We start from the raw sequence: 20189 nt of genomic DNA on the forward strand, positions 1-20189 counted from the left end.
CAGGTTCGGCAGCTAGTGAATGGCAGTCGGGGCCCATCACCCAGGTCTCTTGTCCAGTTTGGCTGATGGCTGTGGTAAAGCCTCATGTCTGATAGTTTGCCTTTTTATTTTAAGCAATTTCCCATACTTTTGATATTATAATTTTGGAAGTTTTATTTGAGAGAGCTCTTTAAGACTCTGCTAGAAATATGCTGGCATTTGCTGTTGAGATGGTTTTTCTCCCCGTCTCTGAAGTTGGGGCTGTGCTGGCCTCTGTCCCATTAATGCTGGCCGTGGGCACACCCCATGGCTATGGACCTATCGTAAGCTTCTACCCCTTCAGCAATGAGAGCCCCTGAGACATGTTTCAATCAGGGAAGGAATCAAAATAGACCCAAGATGGCCAGGGGGAAAAACTGCTAAGGAAAGAGGGATCTGATTCCTTACAAGGCACTTTCTTAGGAAATGTCCCTTTACTATAAATAGGAATGGATATTCAATTTTAGGCCCCCTTTAAAAAAAAAACAAAAAAAACTCTCTAGGACCAAAATTAGATTGGAGGCTGATGGAATGAATGTAGGATGGGGTGATTCTGTGCTGAGACACGTCTGAAAGTTTGAGCAGCTGGTGCGGTGGAACAGCTGAGCCGCAAACAAATAGCAGCTGATTTTAGCACTTCTTATTTCAAGATGCCCTGGTTTGTTAACTCCAGCGTTCGACTTACTGGTAAGCTCTCTTCTCGGAGCCCCTCAGCGTCTCATCCCTCTCTGCTACCCGTAAACTGTGCTGCCTTGGTCAAGTGATGCCTCGTTCTGGGCTTCAGCATCCTGCATCCTGTCGTGGGAAGAGTAGCCTGTGTTTGTTAAGAGCTTGTCATGTGCCAGGCACCATGCCAAGCACTCTGTATGCTGCTGCTGCTAAGTCGCTTCAGTCGTGTCCGACTCTGTGTGACCCCATAGACGGAAGCCCACCAGGCTCCCCCGTCCCTGGGACTCTCCAGGCAAGAACACTGGAGTGGGTTGCCATTTCCTTCTCCAATGCATGAAAGTGAAAAGTGAAAGGGAAGTTGATCAGTCGTGTCCTACTCCTAGTGACCCCATGGACTGCAGCCAACCAGGCTCCTCCATCCATGGGATTTTCCAGGCAAGAATCCTGGAATGGGGTGCCATTGCCTTCTCCGAGCACTCTGTATGGATCACCTTATTTAGTTTTCACAATAACACTATCAGACGAGAACTTTTATGTTTTTTTATACAGACGAAATTGAGCACAGAAAATTGAGTTGCATTTAGCACATCGATCCCAATGAAACAGGGAATTGGAGAATTGTCCTGGGAGAGATCTGTTTGGGCCTCTTTCCCTCATACTTGTTTTGGACTTTTTTTTTTTTTTTTTTTGCTGTCTCTGTTTTTTGGCCATGCCACATGGCTTGCAAGATCTTAGTTCCCTGACCAGGGATTGAACCTGGACCCTCAACAGTTAGCGTGTGGAGTCCTAGCCACCGGACTGCCAGGGAATTCCCTGTGCCTCATACTCTGAGTAGGAACTATTGTGTGTTCTAGGTGTCCCCCTTTCCACAAGGCCCTTCACATCTGACACCTGGCCATCACCGTCTGTCAGCCGTGGAACCACAGAAAAGAATTTGGTTAGGATTCTGAGTTTGTGATTTGCATTTGTTTGGAGAGAATGCCCAAGTTTCCTGTCTCCCTTTCACGGAGATCTGTCACCCCTGAAAGTGTAAAAATCACTGACTTCATGTGAAAGTCACTAAGACAACAAACCACTGCCGTCAACCATTTGAAGACAAGGAAATAGACTTGTTTTTCTTATGAATGAATAAACTTTCAAAGGCTTATACTGATTACTTTTTAATGATCTGACCAAATATTTTGAAGTCGTATAAACACAGTGGAAATTCACTGTAAGGAGTGTATCTTCAAACTCAGAGTAGTAACCTGTTTTGTGAGTTAAACTATGTATGCACAGTCATGTCCAATTCTTTGCAACCCAAGCACTGCAGCCCGCCAGGCTCCTCTGTCCATGGGATTTCTCAGGTTAGAATACTGGAGTGGGCTGCCAGTTCCTCCTCCAGGGGATCTTCCCAACCCAGGGATTGAACCAGGTTTCCTGTACCTCCTGCACTGGCAGGTGGATTCTTTACCACTGAGCTACCGGGGTCTTTTCCAGTGAATCAGTTCTTTGCATCAGATGGCCCAAAGTACTGGAGCTTCAGCTTCACCATCAGTTCTTCCAATGAATATTCAGGACTGATTTCCTTTAGGATGGACTGGTTGGATCTCCTTGCAGTCCAAGGGACTCTTAAGAGTCTTCTCCAACACCACAGTTCAAAAGCATCAATTCTTCAGCACTCAGCTCTATTTGTGGCCCAACTCTCACATCCATACATGGCTACTGGAAAAACCATAACTTTGACTAGACAGATGTTTGTCGGCAAAGTAATGTCTCTGCTTTTTAATATGCTTTCTATGTTGGTCATAGCTTTTCTTCCAAGGATCAAGCATCTTTTAATTTCATGGCTGCCGTCACCAGCTGCAGTGATCTTGGATCCCAAGAAAATAAAGTCTGTCAGTTTCCATTGTTTCCCCATCTATTTGCCATGAAGTGATGGGACCGTATGCCATGATGTTAGTTTTTTGAATGTTGAGTTTTAAGCCAGCTTTTTCACTCTCCTTTTTCACTTTCATCAAGAGGCTCTTTAGTTCCTCTTAGCTTTCTGCCCTAAGAGTGGTGTCATCTGCTTATCTGAGGTTATTGATATGTATCCTGACAGTGTTGATTCCAGCTTGTGCTTCTTCTAGTCCAGCATTTCGCATGATGTACTCTGCATATAAGTTAAATAAGCAGGGTGACAATATATAGCCTTCATCTACTCCTTCTCCAATTTGAAATCAGTCCATTGTTCCATGTCCAGTTCTAACTGTTGCTTCTTGACCTGCAGACAGCTTTCTCAGGAGGCAGGTAAGGTGGTCTGTTATTTCCGTCTCTTGAAGAATTTTCCACAGTTTGTGTGGTCCACACAATCAAAGGCTGTGGCGTAGTCAATAAAGCAGAAGTAGATGTTTTTCTGGAACTCTCTTGCTTTTTCTATGATCCAGTGGATTTTGGCAATTTGATCTCCGGTTTCTCTGCCTTTTCTAAATCCATTTTGAACATCTGAAAGTTTTCAAGTCACATACTGTTGAAATCTAGCTTGGAGAATTTTGAACATTACTTTGCTAATGTGAGTTGAGTGCAATTGTGTGATAGTTTGAACATTTTTTGGCATTGCCTTTCTTTGGGATTGGAATGAAAACTGACCTTTTCCAGTCCTGTGACCACTGCTGAGTTTTCCAAATTTGCTGGCATATTCAGTGCAGCCCTTTAATAGTACCATCCTTTAGGATTTGAAATAGCTCAGTTGGAATTTCATTGCCTCCACTATCTTTGTTCATAGTGATGCTTCTTAAGGCCCACTTGACTTCACATTCCAGAATGTCTGGTTCTAGGTGAGTATCATACCATCATGGTTTTCTGGGTCATTAAGATCTTTTTTGTATAGTGCTTCTGTGTATTCTTGCCACTTCTTCTTAATATTCTTACTATTCAATAGTAATAGTAATCAATACTAACAATGGTTTGCATTTATTGAGCACATATTATATTTGGCTCTCTTTTTAAGACTCTACATGAATTAACAAATATAATTACCAGAACTGCAATTTGAAGTAGGTACCAAACTACTTTGTTCATTTTACAGAGAGGAGAATTGAGGTGCCCAGAGCTTAAGGATTTGTCCAAGGTAAATCTGAGACCAGGCCAGAATGTGTCACATTAACTCTGATGGCAGATATCTAATACAGAGCAAGTTAATATAGTCACTCTTTGGATGACTTCATTATAATTCCTTAAGTCTGAGACTTTTGCCTCTTCCTGAAAGGTCTAAGATGAAGGAGTCAAACATTGCTTAAATGCCTAACAGGGACAAGTGTTTTTACGTATGTTATTGGCTCTTCAGTACTGTTCCATGCCTATATTTATCATGGCACTTTTTGGTTGTTGTAGGTTTACCTGTTTGACGTTCTCTTAGGCTCTGAGCTATTCACTATCTCTGTATTGGTGACCTTTTGCTGTAGTTAACAAGCCACCCCCAAATTTCAGTCGTTATTCAGGTCAGCTGTAGCTCTGCTCAGCTCAGTCCCAAGAGCCTGGTCATTCCAGAAACCCAGGCTCTGAGGTTCTCATGGCAAAGGGCAGAAATGCCAAAGTCTGCATTGACCAACATTGTGTGCCTTTAAGGTTTCTGCTCAGTTGGAATGCACGTTATGTTTACTCATATCCTCATTGGTCAGACTAGGAATGTGGCCATATCTGCCATTGGGGCAGGGGACATCCTCTGTCTCCCTTGAGGTGCTGGCAGTCATGTGGCAAAGGGCATGGATGAATAAACCCCTCACTGGGAAGGGCACAAGCAGTTGGGGATCATCACACAGTGTACTACCATCTGAATGATCTTGGATGAACAACTCTCTTTTATTCAAGAGAAAACTGAAGCCTGGAGATACTGTGTACGTGCTCAATTACAGAATTCTGTGACTTGAGCAAGTTTTACTGATTCCATGTGCATGCTCGTTCCCCATCTGGTTTCCAACGTCATCTCTTTCTGCTCTGAAATGTATACTCTATTCTTGGGCCACACTGAGGTTTATGTAATTTATCAAAGCAATGTGTACATTCATAATCTGTGACTTGGTGTATAATGTTCTGTTTGTAATCGCATTTTCCTCTTTCTGTCCTGATAAATGCTCATTCTTTTCCTGAATACTCAGGGCCTCTGAAAGCATCACTTGTTTCTCCTGGACTTGGGGGCGGGGGCGGAGCTCTCTCACTCTTCTTTGGTGTCCTCTCCTACCTCGGTGCTCTGTCTTTGCATTTTAGTTGTGTGTGGGCTTCTCTCTTTCCTCAGCCAGGCTGAGATTTTCTGGAAGGCAAAGGGAGAAGGGCTGCTTTTTAGCTGTGGGTCCCTACAACGGTACAGAGAAGGGGCTGTAAAAGTGCTTTGAGATAATGAATAGATGAAAATTTCCTACCTAAGAACGACACTTGTCAGTGTGGGTCAGTAGTCTTGAAGTTCATATCTACATCAAGTAGGTTGGATTTACATCATCTCAGAACAAAAGGCCTAGGAAATCGGTCCACTGTCATGACTTACATGTATTCCAGCTGCATATTGTTCTTTCTTTTAAAACTCGGCAGTTTTTAGACATATTTCCACGTTGAGTGATTTTTATCCCTCCATTTTCTGGTCGAAAACAGGCACCAATTATTCTCTTTAATTAAGTGGTTTTATGTTATTAATTGTTTCTAACTTACAGAAGTCCCACGAGACCCTTTATATGTTTCCAAATGAAGCCAGGAAGAAAAGTGCATTAATTATACACACAAACTCCTTTTGGCGAATTAAACATGATGCACAGTGAACATGAAATGGCTCGCCCTCCTGGGCTGTCAGTCTTGTCATTAGTGATGGCTTGTATTCGTAGTATTGACATGGGCTTATCCAAATTGGATTCTGCAAAGAGTCATTTTAATTTTGCACAAATGTGAAAAGATGAAGTACTTTGACGTGCCTTTTTTTCCTTAACTCCCTCTGTTGCTGAGTGACTGGAGCTTCTCTGGTTGTGATACCAACTTCATATTTTATAGTGCTTGTAAAACACCAGATGTTTCCTTATCAGGCCACAGAGCAGCTGTAGGTGAGTCTCACAGGTGGAGATATTGACATTCTGCAGTTAAATCAGGTCATGCCTCTTAAGTCTGCAACCAGAAAGGGGCAGATCCTTTAGAGTTATTCACGTTTTTAAATATTTCTCTGAGCAGGGATAGGAACAGAGTTGTGTCTAAGCCCCTTTCTGATCATTTTCAGTGGGCAGCAAAAAGGAATTATTCGTATTGTTTGGGCACCAGTTCTGTTCTGAGATGTGAAAGTGAAAACGTTAGTTGTTCGGTCACGTCCGACTCTCTGCGACCCCCATGGACTACAGCCTGCCAGGCTCCTCTGTCCATGGGATTCGCCAGGCAAGAATACTGGAGTGGGTTGCCATTTCCTTATCCAGGGTATCTTCCCAACCCAGGGATCAAACCCAGGTCTCCCTTATTGCAGGCAGATTCTTTACTGTCTGAGCCATCAGGGAAGCCCCTCTAAGATATATTGATGAGAAAGTACGGTATTTGAACATGTATTATGTGCCAGGTGCTATTCTAAGTGATTCACAGGACTGGCTCAGTTGATCCTGAGGTGATCCTCAGTTGATCCTACCCTGTGAGGTAGGGTTATTATCATCCTAATGCGTAGTTGAGGCAGAGAAAGATTAAGTCACTCTCTTAAGGCCACACAGCTAGAAAGTGGCAGAGTTGAGATTCAAGCCCAAAAGTTGGGCACTAGATCCCAGGCTCTTAGCTCTGCATCTTAGTGCTTCCCCAGCAGTGATATCATACCCTTTTATTAAGGGGCCATATGATCCCCTGCAGGAGGCAGTCAGAAATTCAAAGCAATATTATACATGGCTGTGGTTACTGTATGATGATGCCATGGAAGATGATCCTCAGTCCCCAGGAGGCATGGATACAGGATTCTGGGACTGTTTTTGGCCACCACTCAGTTTTTGTCTTGAAACTGCATTATCTGAAAAGCACATTACATTTCTAAGGCTTCTTTCTTTCTGAAAAGAGCTTGTTGTGATGTTTAGAATGCTCTCGGGAAATGACTCACCTTCTAACAACAACAAAAAAAGAACCCCTTAGGTTGATTGTCTCTGATGCCATTCACTGAGGACCTGTGTGTGCTGGGTGATTAAGACCCTGAAGAGCTTCCCAGGGAATTGTGTAGCCACAAAAACAGAAAATAGTTGTTGAAGTTTATTGAGGACTTACTACAGGTCAGTCACCATCCTAAGTTCTTTACACAATTTTTTATTATAACTACTTTAAAAATAGGTGTTTCACCTGCTTCTGCTGGGAATTGAGTATGAGTGAATTTGAGCTATGTATCCACTTTAAAGGCAAAGTCTTCCCTCGAAATAAAATGTTGAGATGATTGAGTTTTACTGTCTCTGAAAAGATCATATTATTCAACGATATTCATGGAATATCTCCTATATGTTAAATATTAATAGTATCCTAGGTCCAAGGGAAACAGCAGTGGATCAAACCAAAATGCTGCTCTCAAAATAGAGCTAACATTTTAGTGGAAACAGGTAGACAATAAATGCAATAAGCAGATCTAATACTAGATGCTTAAGAGCGATGAGAAGAAATGAAAAAGGGAAGGGGGATAAGTAGTGAGTTAATAACATTGTTGTGTGCATTCTCACTCACTTGTATCTGACTCTTTGTGACCCCTATGGACTGTATAGCCTGCCAGGCTTCTCTGTCTGTAGGATTTTCTAGGTAAGAATACTGCAGTGGGTTGGCCTTTCCTTCTCCAGGGGCTCTTCCCAACCTAGAGATTGAACCTGCGTCTTCTGTGGCTCCTGCATTGGCAGGCAGATTCTTTACCACTGTGCCACCTGAGAAGCCCCAAGTAGTGAGTTAGTTGCAGTTTTAAGTAACCTGCTAAGAGAGGACTTCTGTGTGTGTGTGTATTTATTGAAGTTTAATTAAAAATCTAGTCACCACCACCACTTCTGCTTCGGGTCTATGATTTTTCTCCATTGCTTTCATAAAATCCTTATGTACCTGGACTTTCCTGGTGGTCCAGTGGTTAAGAGTCCACCTGCCAGTGCAGGGGACAGACGCAAGTTCAAGCCCTGGTCTGGGAAGGTCCCATGTGCCACGGAGTAACTAAGCCCGTGTGCCACAACTGCCAAGCCCTCGTGCTGCAAATACTGAAGCCTGGCTGCTGTAGAGCCTATGCCTTGCAAGAAGAGAAGCCACTGCAAGGAAGAGTAGCCCCCGCTCACTGCAACTAGAGAAAGCCTGTGCGTAACAAAGACCCAGCGCAGCCAAAACTAAATAAATACAATTAAAAGAAACAGTCCTCATGTACAAAGCATTTAACAACACGGCCTTGCTTACCTCTCATTTCATAGAGCCTACCCCCGCCCCCCACCATAAACTGTGCTCCAGCCCCACTGATCTTCGTTTCCTCGAACATCCCACATCGTTTTGTCCTCCGCCTTTTTGTGTGCCATTTCCTCTGCTGGCAATACGTTCTCACTCCATCGAGGAAGCTTTTCTGGACATCACTCACTCCTCTAGTTCCACTTCATTCCATCATACAGTGTCTGACTTACACTTTATTGGGGTTGTCTTTGCTTAATCCATGTAGAAGGAATGGGTGTACCTAGACAAGGAGGAAGAGAAGAGAAGAGGGGAAAAAGACAGGAAGATAAGCCTGAAAGGAAGGGAAATTAAAGGAGGAAGGAAGTTAGGAAGAACAGAAAGAAAAAAGGGAGAAAGGAAGGGAGAGTGGATAAAAAAGGAGGAGGAGAAAAGGAAGAAATTAGTTTAAAAATTTTATTGAAGTATAGTTGATTTACAACCTTGTGTTTAATTCTGCTTAACAGAAAAGTGACTCAGTTATATGTATATATTTTCATGTTCTTTTCCATTATGGTTTATCATAGGATATTGAATATAGTTCACTGTGCTGTATTGTAGGAGAAGGCAATGGCACCCCACTAAGGCAATGGCACCCCACTCCAGTACTCTTGCCTGGAAAATCCCATGGATGGAGGGGCCTGGTGGGCTGCAGTCAATGGGGTCGCTAGGAGTCGGACGCAACTGAGCGACTTCACTTTCACTTTTCACTTTCATGCATTGGAGAAGGAAATGGCAACCCACTCCAGTGTTCTTGCCTGGAGAATCCCAGGGACGGGGGAGCCTGGTGGGCTGCCGTCTTTGGGGTCGCACAGAGTCGGACACGACTGAAGCGACTTAGCAGCAGCAGCAGCAGCAGTGCTGTATTGTAGGACCTTATTTATTATCCATTCTGTATATAATAGTTTGTATCTGCCAATCCCAAACTTCCAATCTTTCCCTCCCCCACTGAAATCAGAGTTTTTGATCAGACACCACAAGACCATAATTGTATTTTCAAGACATGAGTCTGGAGATTAATCATGGAGAGGAAGTCGTTTAATTCTGGCACTCATCTGCCCCACTTTGGCAGCTCTTTTGCAGTTTCATTCTTTGAGTCAATAAGACACTGAATTTTCTGTGGCCCCTGAGACTGAGCTCTGCTGATAGAAGGAGGGAAGGTAGGGCTGATGAGGGAAAATGCCTCTGCAAACTCCTCTTGCCTCTCCCGAAGCATGATGAATCGTAGAAGTCCTGATTGAAAATTCTAATCACAGCTTTGCTGTCCTCCAGACCCCACCCGTTGACAGTTGATTCACTCTTTTTCATGCCCGCTGCCTCTCTGTAGTATGGTGGCTCTTATGCAGGAGTCTATCATTAGCAGACAAAGCATGATAAATTGGCCGGGGTTCCCTTCGTCCTTAGAACGTAGGATATGCTTCTTTTTTTAGACTGTCAGGGCCTGTGTGGGACATGGTCATGAAGGAAGGAAGTAACACAATATTGGGTGTGCCTGTTTGCTGCTGCTGTTGAGAAAGAGAATGATGCATTATGAAGAAAAAGTAGATTGCGAGCATCCCAACCCCCCACCTGCAACCCAAGAGCAACTGATGCAGAAAATCATTGATCACCATCAATGCCCCAACGGAGTCTGCGATTTCATTGAAGATGTAATACCCCTTTCAAAATCGGAGTAGTAAACAATTTCTAAAATTGAATCTCAAAAAGAAAAATCAACCCGCATAAAGTCTTTGGACTTTTTGAGGTGATTTAAGATCCAGAAGGATTAGAATTGATTGATTTTGATCTTGGAAGGAGGTTCACAGCAGTTCTGGAATCTGTGGTCTCCCTGGATATGATGCTATGAATGTCAGTCAGATACTAGCTTATTTTATTTTTTAATTTGATTCTAGGACCCCGAGTCTGTATTTAATGTTTCAGTGAGCAGAACAGTTATGTTTGGCTCCAGCGAAAGATTGATAGAAGCGATTTTCGGCTGTGGAATCAAAACATAGTGAAAAAATGTCACGTTTAAATAAAATGCAGTACTTGGAGGCATCATGTGGTCTCAAAATAAATGAATTCATGGCACAAAGTTGACATATTTTGAAGGAGAATTTCTTTCAAAAATTTGAGGTGATTCATTTTTATGATTAATTGCAGTAAAAACAATTATGACAGCATTTTTAAGGGAAAGAAAGAGAAGCTTTGAGGTGTTCACAGGTAACATCCTATTGTGTTCACATTTATACGTTGCCTTACGCAGCCTATGACGTTGTATGTTTGTGACGTTTGGCTGAAGGCCCTGGAGCTCTGGGGGTGCTCATTCATCCCAGGGCTTATTTGTTGTTTGTAGTTTGGTGGGGGAAGGGGCAGGGAGCCTTAGCAGAAGCAGTGATGAGAAATCCACTGGATTTGGATTCAGAGAGATCTGAGTATGAGTAACTCTGTGTGACCCCAGGCAGGTAACCTAGCCTCTTGACATCTCCCTATCCGTTCCTAAAAGTTGGGACAAAACCAGGTAGAAATGAGTCCTCGGTGTCTAGCATAGGGCCTTGCATGCACTTAGTAAAGGGTTAAAGACATAATGGCAAGCATCAGTAGTGTTCATTTTGCCAACATGGTTGGGTATTTACTCTGTTGTCTATTTGAAGCTGTACTTGATATCACAGATCTCAAGGATCTTATAATCCAGAGAGGAGTTGGGTGGACTAACAAGGAGTGGGAAACCAGGAGTAGGAGAGGACTGAACTGAGAGTAGCGTCTCAATTTTGTAATCAAGCCTAGTGCAGTAACTAGTTCATGTGGAGCTCTCGGAAGATATGTGCTGAATAAATTGAGTTGAAAAGGCAAGAAGTGGGATTAGAAGGTTAAAAAAAATCTATGTATTAGCATCCTCCAGAGAAGCAGAACCAAGAGGATGTGTGTATATATAGAAAGGTCTATTTTAAGGAATTGGCTCATGTAGTTATGGAATCTGGCAGTTTCATTTGATGAATGCCTATGTATGCTTCAAAACCCAATTCCATGTTTATTATCTCTTTATCTCCTCAAAGCTATGAAGATATACACTATTATCTGCAATCGACAGATTATTTGGTGGGGGTTCAAGTTTGAAAGTTGCCTTTTCATGTAAAGGGATTTTTGGTGCTCATTTTACATTTACTTTTGATTCTCTACTTTGGTTCATTTCCTTTCTGACTGTATAACCAGGATGCCTAGAAAATGACAGGTGCAAAACACACCCCATTTAACATGAGAGGTAGCCTGATCGTTATTTCTGAACAGGGAGAAATGACAAATAAACATGTGTGAGTGCTTGGTGTAAGTTCACTGTCACTGGACTGGGCTCTTTGCAGCTGAATGGCCCCCTGAAAGTCAGTGATGGCCATAGCTGAATTCCACTTATTTTCACTCCCATCTGGGGTTCAGCAAAACTCAAGTTTGTCTCTGCTTGAGGAAATCACATAAAAAGATGTGTATGTATGTAAGTGTTCACACACATGTATGTCTGACCCTTTAGCCTATTCCCTTATTTGTATTTGCAGGCAACTTGTTATCCCTATTATCCTTCTCCCTAGAATCATTTGATGTAACTGCTTCACAGAACTCCTTGCAACTCCTTAGCGGGCTGTGATCTTTTATGCCTCCAAACTCCTGAGTTCTTCCTGCCTTGAACGTTCAGTTTCTTCCTTTATCCACCTGATGGACTCCTAGGTATGCTTCAAAACCTCGTTCAGATGTTAGCCCTCTGAAGGTTGCCCTGCCTTTTCTTTGGGCCCCCAGTGAATTCCATTCTCTTTGGTGGCTCCTCTTGGACTTGTGTTTGCCTCTGTTGTTGGCCTTATGATGCTGCAGTATAATTATTTCTGACCATGAATCTAGTGCCTCTTTGTATTTAACAGTCTTTAGAGTCTGAAAAAAAAAAAAAACCTAGATTTGAGTCCCAGATCTGCTCTTTACTGATTTTTGAAACTTAAACAGGTGACTCAACATTTTTGGGCCACAGCTTTCTCATTTGCAGACTGCAGATAATAGTGTATCTCTCTGCAGTATTAAGTAGGCAATAAACATGAAGCAACGAGCACAATGTCTATCCCATGGTGAGCATCCAAGCAGTGGGGTGCTGGTGTGACTACCTCAATATGCCTTTTCCTTTTGTTTTCATTTGAGCCTCTCTGAGGCCAGGAGCCTTATCCTCTTTATTTCTGTATCTTTAGCTCCTAGCACAGCTTGCTCAGTAAATCGCTGGTAAATTCTGTGTGAGTTGAATCCATAGAATCATTTACAAACCCATAGGCTGTGGTTTGCAAACTTCACTTTGATCATTCATTAAGGGGATTTTCATTTTATCTTCATGTCTGGGCAGGGGACTGAAACAGCTATTTTCTTTGAAGGTACCTAATGCCAGAAGTTTTGACTTTCTGTGGTGTCACCTGGACTTTGGGATTTACTTCTCTTTCATTCCCAAGGTCATTGTCCCCTTTTAGTGCCAGCCAGAAGTATAGGCACGCCTGTGATTGGCTTAGCCAAGCAGGAACTTATAATTACTGCTTCTCTCCCCGAGAAGCATTCTACTAAGTTGATCTGAGTACATACAGAGAAAGCTTGTTCGGTTCAGGCCTCAGGGCCAATTGGAGGCTGTGTGGTCCTTGTGTACCTCTCATGAAGCATTTAACATAAGCAAACAATAGCATGTGGTTTGTTATTACACAGCTTTGAACACACAGATGTGGCCATTTCTATTCGTGGATGATGGTAGTAAGTAAGGAAATAGTAAAGTGATGAAATCAAGCAGATCTGTTTTCAAATTCTGGCTGTGCCATTTAAAAGGAGGGGGTGTGCAAAGACCAGTTCCTTAAGCTCTCTCTGCCTCAGAGTCGTCATTAAAACACAAATTGATGCCTCTACTGTGGAGAACAGTATAGAGGTTCCTTGAAAACCTGAAAATAGTTATATGATCCAATAATCCCACTCTTAAGCATCTACTTGGGAAAGATGAAAACTCTAATTTGAAAAAATACATGCACCCCAATGTTGATTGCAACACTATTTACCATAGCCAAGACATGGAAACGACCTAAATGTCCATCAACAGAGGAGTGCATAAAGAAGGTATGGCACATATATATAATGGAATATTACTCAGTCATTAAAAAAGAATGAAGTATTGCCATTTGCAGCAACATGGAGAGGCCTAGGGATTATTATACTGAGTGAAGTGGGTCAGAGAGAGAAAGTCAAATATCAGATGATATCATTTATGTGTGGACTCTAAAAAATTATGCAGATGAATTTATTTACAAAACAGAAATAGGCTCACAGACATAGAGGACATAGTTATGGTTACCAAAGGGGAAAACAGGGGAGGGATAAATTTGGGATAAACAGATATACACTGCTATATACAAAATAATCAACAAAGGCCTACTGTATAGCACAGGGAACAATACTGAATATCTTGTAATAACCTATAATGGAGAAGAATCTGAACATATATATATTTATATATACACACACAGACACATACACACATATATACAGTCCAAAAACTAACACAACACTGTAAGTGTTATACTGCAAAAAATAAAAATAACAAAGACAAAAATTAACAAAACAAGAATAAGATAAAAATAGTGTCTGTCCCATAAACCTGAAAGCCAACTAATTTGATGGATATATAGCTTATCACAGAGCTCAGCACATGATACATTCTGAATAAAAGGTCGCTGGTCAGGATAGCAGTTCGGGGTGATGTGCCAACGTGGGCTAGAAGAAAGGGCACTAGGCTCTTCCCGTTGAAGGAATCAGGTCTATTTCAAAATGTTGGTGCCCCTGGCAGTGGTTTTCTTCTGCTGAAATGAAGTTTTCCATGCCTGTCATTTCCTTCCCATGAATGAATGAATCCATCTCAGGATAGCTACCCAATGGTGAGATTGTGCAATTGGTAAAGAAAAGAAACTACAATAACTGTTTTAGTCACATAAAAATATTGTTTTGTAGTGACTCTTGGACAAACTGCAGATGAACGTGATTCAGTTTTGTCCATAGCTTTTTTGTGTGTATTCTTTTCCCCTTAGTAGGGAAAATTCTCCCCAGTCATGTGAAAGGACCTGATGTGGAATTCCACCATAGCCACTGAACTAATGCGTGTTGCTTTTTCCTTGAAGGTGCCTAAGTGGTGGGACTATATGTTAATCCTGTCCTGAAAGGTGTCATTTAGCAGCAGGGGAAATATGGTCCTCTGTGCATTAATGGAAAAGAGATTATTTTCAAACATTTCAAAACCCCGAAGACTCTGTTCAGGGAACTTCCCTTTTTTTCACTACCCATTTAGAGAAAAAGTACTGAGGCTTTCCACGATTTACAAATAGGGCTTTAAGTCTAGGGAAGGAAACTTAATGTCAGAAAATTAAAGGTGAAATGTGTGCTGCTCAGGCAGTCTGGATGCTACACAGAACCCTGTAAAACACACACACACACACACACACACAGCCCTGGAAAACACACACACACACACACAGAGCCCTGGAAAACACACACACACACACACACACACACACACACACACACACAGAGCCCTGGAAAACACACACACACACACACACACACAGAGCCCTGTAAAACACACACACACACACACACACACACAGAGCCCTGGAAAACACACACACACACACACACACACAGAGCCCTGGAAAACACACACACACACACACACACAGAGCCCTGTAAAACACACACACACACACACACAGAGCCCTGTAAAACACACACACACACACACACATACACACACACACCCTTTTACCCAGAGTATGGTGATGATTTTACAAAAGCAAGGTTAGGGTTACAGAAGTGCTCAGGCATTCTACCAATGCCTGATGATTTGGGTTGGAAAATATCCCACTTAAAGCAGGAAGGAGAGAGAAAAGCAAAAAAATATGAAACAAAGGAGGGCTGTGTCAAAGGATATGGGGTTGTAGAGGAAGATTTAACTCAGTTTAGAATGGTGGGAGAGGGTCAGGATCACCGGCCCAGAACTTGACAGGAAGGAAATGGGTCTGAACTGGATGTTGTCTGTCATGGCCTCCCCTGCAGATGGCTGGACCTACCTCTTAACCTCTGTAGCTGGAACAGTGTTTGGGGGAAGAGTGAAGGAGCTAGGCTAAGGGTAAGTGTGGCTTTTCCCCTGGAAAACTTTGGAGTTTTCTTGGAGTGAGAAAAAAACCCATACTGCAGATTGAGGGGTAAATTAGAGGCATTTCTAGATGAGAAAAGCCAAGTGACATAGCTCAGACTTTGTGTAGTCAGGCAGGAGAGAGTGGGCTGCTAGTTGGAAACTGAGCCAGCATCTTGGAATACTTGTCAGGGGGAGAAACACATCCTGGTTGGTTCTTGGAGGGCAGATTGGTTTTCATTCCTGCCTCTGGCAAGAAGAGTGAGGCAGGGAGACTATGTCACCTTTCCATGCCTCAGTTACTTCACCTGTACAATGGGATGATAATACCTATGTCCCCAGTACTTGAGACCTTAAATGAGGCAACAATTACAAGATACATACACATACACATATATATGTATATAGCGTTGGGCTTGACTCATAAATATTAGTTCTTGCTTCTCGGCTACCTTCAAGTATTTTGCAGCCATTTATTTATGTTGCAAGTCATAGATAAGGGTCACATCCTACATGAACAGTTTCTAAAGCTGAAACAGATGGTCCCTGTCCTTGGCTTTTCCAATGTCCTCTTCTTTTGTAGTCCCTGTGACAGTTTAGCAGTCTTTGTTTCCTGCAGTGGACAGTGAGTTTCTGAGGGGCAGAGAAAACCTACTCTTCTCTGTCATGCAGACCTCGTTTCATGGTGCTTCACTTTATTGCCTTCTCAGATACTGCATTTTTGACAGATTGAAGGTATATGGCAACCCTGCATCAAGCAAGTCTCTTGTTAACCTTTTTATCAGCAGCATCTGCTCACTTCATGTATCTGTGTCACATTTTGGTAATTCTTGCAGTGTTTCAAACCTTTTCTTTATTGTTGTATTTGTTATGGTGACCTGTGATCAGCAATCTTTGATTTTACTACAACTTGCTAAAGGCTCAGATCAGTCAGTTCAGTCGCTCAGTCGTGTGCTACTCTTTGCGACCCCATGGACTTCCCTGTCCATCACCAACTCCCAGAGCCTGCTCAAACCCATGACCTTCGCATTGGTGATACCATCCAACCATCTCATCTCTGTCATCCTCTTGTCCTCCGGCCTTCAATCCTGCCCATCAGGGTCTTTTCCAGTGAGTCAGGTCTTCACATCAGGTGGCCAAAGTATTGGAGCTTCAGCTTCAACATCAGTCCTTCCAATGAAGGGCTCAGATAATTGTTAGCATTTTTTCACAACCAAATTTTTTAAATTGAGGTATGTATGTTGTGTTTGTAGATGGAATGCTATTGTACACTTAGTGACAATAATATAGTGTAAACATAATTTTTATATGCACTGGGAAACCAAAAAATTTCATGTGACTCTCTTGGTCGTCTGGAACTGAACCCCCAATGTCTGTCTCTGAGGTATGTCTGTATTTCCATCTCTTAGCAGCTTAGTAAATACTAATAGCACAGAGTAAATACTCAGTAAGTTTTAAGAACTACATCATTTGTCAGTTTCTTTTTTTCAGTTTTGTGTTGATATATCATTTGAGGTGAATTTATAGTCTTGTGTTTCCCAAATACTATCATTGATTGCTCCAGGTAATTGTGATCAAAGGAAGGGCCAGATTGCTCCATCTACTCCATCTAGAAGGGGACCTGAAAAGTTGTCGAACTTAGTTCACTTCTTGAGCTTAGAATGAAGACAGAGAAGTTTTGCTACAGTGTCAGAGCAGTGACTGCACTCTTGACGCTCATCCACAGACTGCGTTGTGGTAGCACCCTCGTTTTCCCCTGCGTCTCTCATGTACCTGGAATTTGCTTTTTTTTTTTTTTTTTAGCAGTCTCTGCCTCAATAGAACTGTGAAGACCCATCGATACTTCATAGCAAAACCTTAAAATACAGCCTAAAACCAAATTAGAATAGGCCTTTTGGCTTTCCAGGTGGTACTAGTGGTAAAAGAACCCACCCCGGCCAATGCAAGAGTCGGGCAGGACTGAGCGACTTCACTTTCACTTTTCACTTTCATGCATTGGAGAAGGAAATGGCAACCCACTCCAGTATTATTGCCTGGAGAATCCCAGGGACAGAGGAGCCTAGTGGGCTGCCGTCTATGGGATTGCACAGAGTTGGACACGACTGAAACGACTTAGCAGCAGCAGCAGCAGACTTAGTAGCAACAGCCAATGCATGAGGCATAAGAGACATGGGATCCATCCCTGGGTCAGCAAGATCCCCTAGAGGAGGAAATGGCAACCCACTCCAGTATTTTTGCCTGGAGAATCCCATGGACAGAGGAGCCTGGCGGGCTGCAGTCCATAGGGTCACAAAGAATCAGACACGCCTGAAGCGACTTAACATACACATGACAATTTTGTCTCTCGTTATGAGTCCTGATAATAAGCAGAGTTAAGGATGGACATTTAAATTATGGCTTAGACAACAAAACATCTCTGGGAATGAAATTACTGTTCAAGTTACTTAATGAGATCTTGAAATCACTTAAATATGAGTCTCATCAATGCCATGATGCTGGGGGCTCCAAACTCAGAACCAAAGAGGATCATTGGAGTAATGATAAAAAGCATCGTGATGACCATTATCTCACACATTTGTGCAGTAAGCGAGAGTTTATAAGCCTCTTTCATATCAACAGAATCTTAGCAAATTAGGACAGGAAGGGATTGTAGAAATCATGTTGTAATGCAGCCCCTTTATCTCATGAACCGGGGAAATGGGGTTTTATTTCCATTGCTTTAAAATCACTTCAAAATGCCTGGAAAATCAGAGCTACTATTACTTCAACTTTATTTGGATATTCTTGAATTTTGTATTTTATTACAAATGTTTTGTAAGTATCGTCTTGAACCTGGCCATTTCTATTTTAAATCTAAACACTAAAAATTAAAGAATAAAAAGCAGCCAGGAGTCATTTTTTTAAATTAAGGTATCATAAATATAACTTTGTATTAGTTTCAGGGGTCCAATGTAGTGGTTTGCTATGTGTATACTTGGGGAACCAATCACTACAGTCCGTTTCGTTAACAGCCATCACTACACATTATTCCAACTGTTTTTCTTATGGTAAGAACTTTTAAGATCAACTCTTTAAGCAACATTTCTCATTTACAATATAGTCTTGTGAACAGTAGTGACATGCTGTATGTTACATCCCAGGACTTACCTTATAACTGGAAATGTGTACTATTTGACCACCTTCACTCATTTGGCCCTTACTTCCCCACATCCTGGGAACTGGGATATTTCATTTGATTGTCCTTGCAGGCCTGTTTTGCAAGGTAGGCAGGGCGAATTTATTATTCCCACTGCACTGGAAGAGGAATACAAGGGTTGAAGATGAGAAATGTCTAGGTCTTGTTGATACGCTTTGCTGCTGCTGTCCTGATGCTCTTGAGTCCTCTCCGACTCTAAGTAACCTGCCTTTGTTGACACATCACCTGCTCTGTCAGCCTTCCCTGCCCTTGAACTGAACTGGCCTCCCACCTTCACCGTTTGCCCTGTTCGATGTCTGATTACCACCTTTTGTTATGGACGGTATATTTTCTTTTATCTGTTGGTTTCCTCCATCAGAATATAAGCTTCATGGGCATTATTTATTTTGTTCACAGCTAGAATCCAAACACCTGAAATAGATCCTGCCACATGTAGTTACTCAATAAATGCTTGTTAAATGATTGAATGAATAATTAAAGAGATAGATGGCAAACTCAGATAGTGTGCGGTAAAGAGACTTAGGAAAAAGCCTCACTATATTTTGAGAAATTAGCCTGTCCATTTGATCTGCTGTAATCTCAGCTCTTCATTCATCCATTGAACAAATATTTCAGAGTAAATATTGCTTCCTGTGATCTGGACAATGTTTGGAAGCCACAGTGACAAAACAGTTTAGAAAGTCCTATCACAGGAGAGCTTCCACTTTTTTGGCAGGGGATGAGTCATGGAGGTGATAATAAATTTAAGAAATAGAATTTATAAATAAATGTATTTATAAATTTATAAATAAATATATACATATATTTGTAAATAAATATATAACTTTGCAACTGTATATGTGGGATAAGAATTAAAATATGAGGAGACAAGCAAACCAGAGATAAGAAGTATGGGGGTTCCATTCTACATGTGGCTAAGAAAGTCTCTCAGAATTGACTTTTCACTGTCTGATGAATGAAGATGCAATCAGTAATTGTTGAAAGGATGAAAGTTTTAAAATCCCAATTGTTTCTGCATCAAAATACCCATGAGATAGCATTCTTCAAGTAAAATGCATAGAATGCTTTCAGACTAGTACCTATGAACTTAAGTTGAATCTCAAATCTAACCTCGTGTGTGGATTCCTCTTCCAGCTTTTCCCTCCTCCTCTGAAATGGGTAAGAACTGCCACATGGGAGCTGACCATGGTGAAGCCATGATGTAGACATTGCTCAGCCCAGTTAAGCCCTTTTGTGAGTGAAAGTACATTTCCATGGCAGTCAAACAGCATCCAGGTCCAACCTCACTCACCTCTTCCATTTTCCAGCTCTGTGACCGTCACATTTCCAGGGTTTTCATTCTTCCTGTGATGATGTTAATTTCTACATTAGCCATTTTACTAACGTGCCTCCCAGTTCCTGACCTACAATAGTAGCTCAACAAACTTCATTTCTCATTCCCTTGTGTATCTGTTTTGCCGTAAAATCGCTCTGTTATGGAGGGATTAGAGTACCATGCAAGTGTGAAAAAGAAACAGTCCAGAGTCTTTTCTGTGCACATGCGCCAGCAGTAATTGTAGGGCTGTTATACATGATAACCATCTCATGTCAGCTCATAAACGATGGTACATTTTAATCAGATTTTAGATGTTATGAAGGCTCTGAGTAATTACAGTTATTTTTGCCTTAAAATTGCACTGCTCTTATTAAAATTCTTTTATTAAGTCTCCCCGCACCCTGGTAGTTATGGAAGCTTGTAGAATTTCTAAGTCAGGTTAA

General features: G+C 41.9%; 1 protein-coding gene across 6 annotated transcripts in view; it reads left to right on the forward strand.

Annotated features, from left to right (window-relative positions):
* Positions 1 to 20189, forward strand: part of DAB1 (DAB adaptor protein 1) — a 1337206-nt gene that overhangs the window by 938939 nt on the left and 378078 nt on the right. The gene's annotated exons all lie outside the window — the stretch shown is intronic.

This window comes from Bos javanicus, chromosome 3 (assembly GCF_032452875.1).
Source record: "Bos javanicus breed banteng chromosome 3, ARS-OSU_banteng_1.0, whole genome shotgun sequence".
In the NCBI taxonomy this organism is placed as follows: domain Eukaryota; kingdom Metazoa; phylum Chordata; class Mammalia; order Artiodactyla; family Bovidae; genus Bos; species Bos javanicus.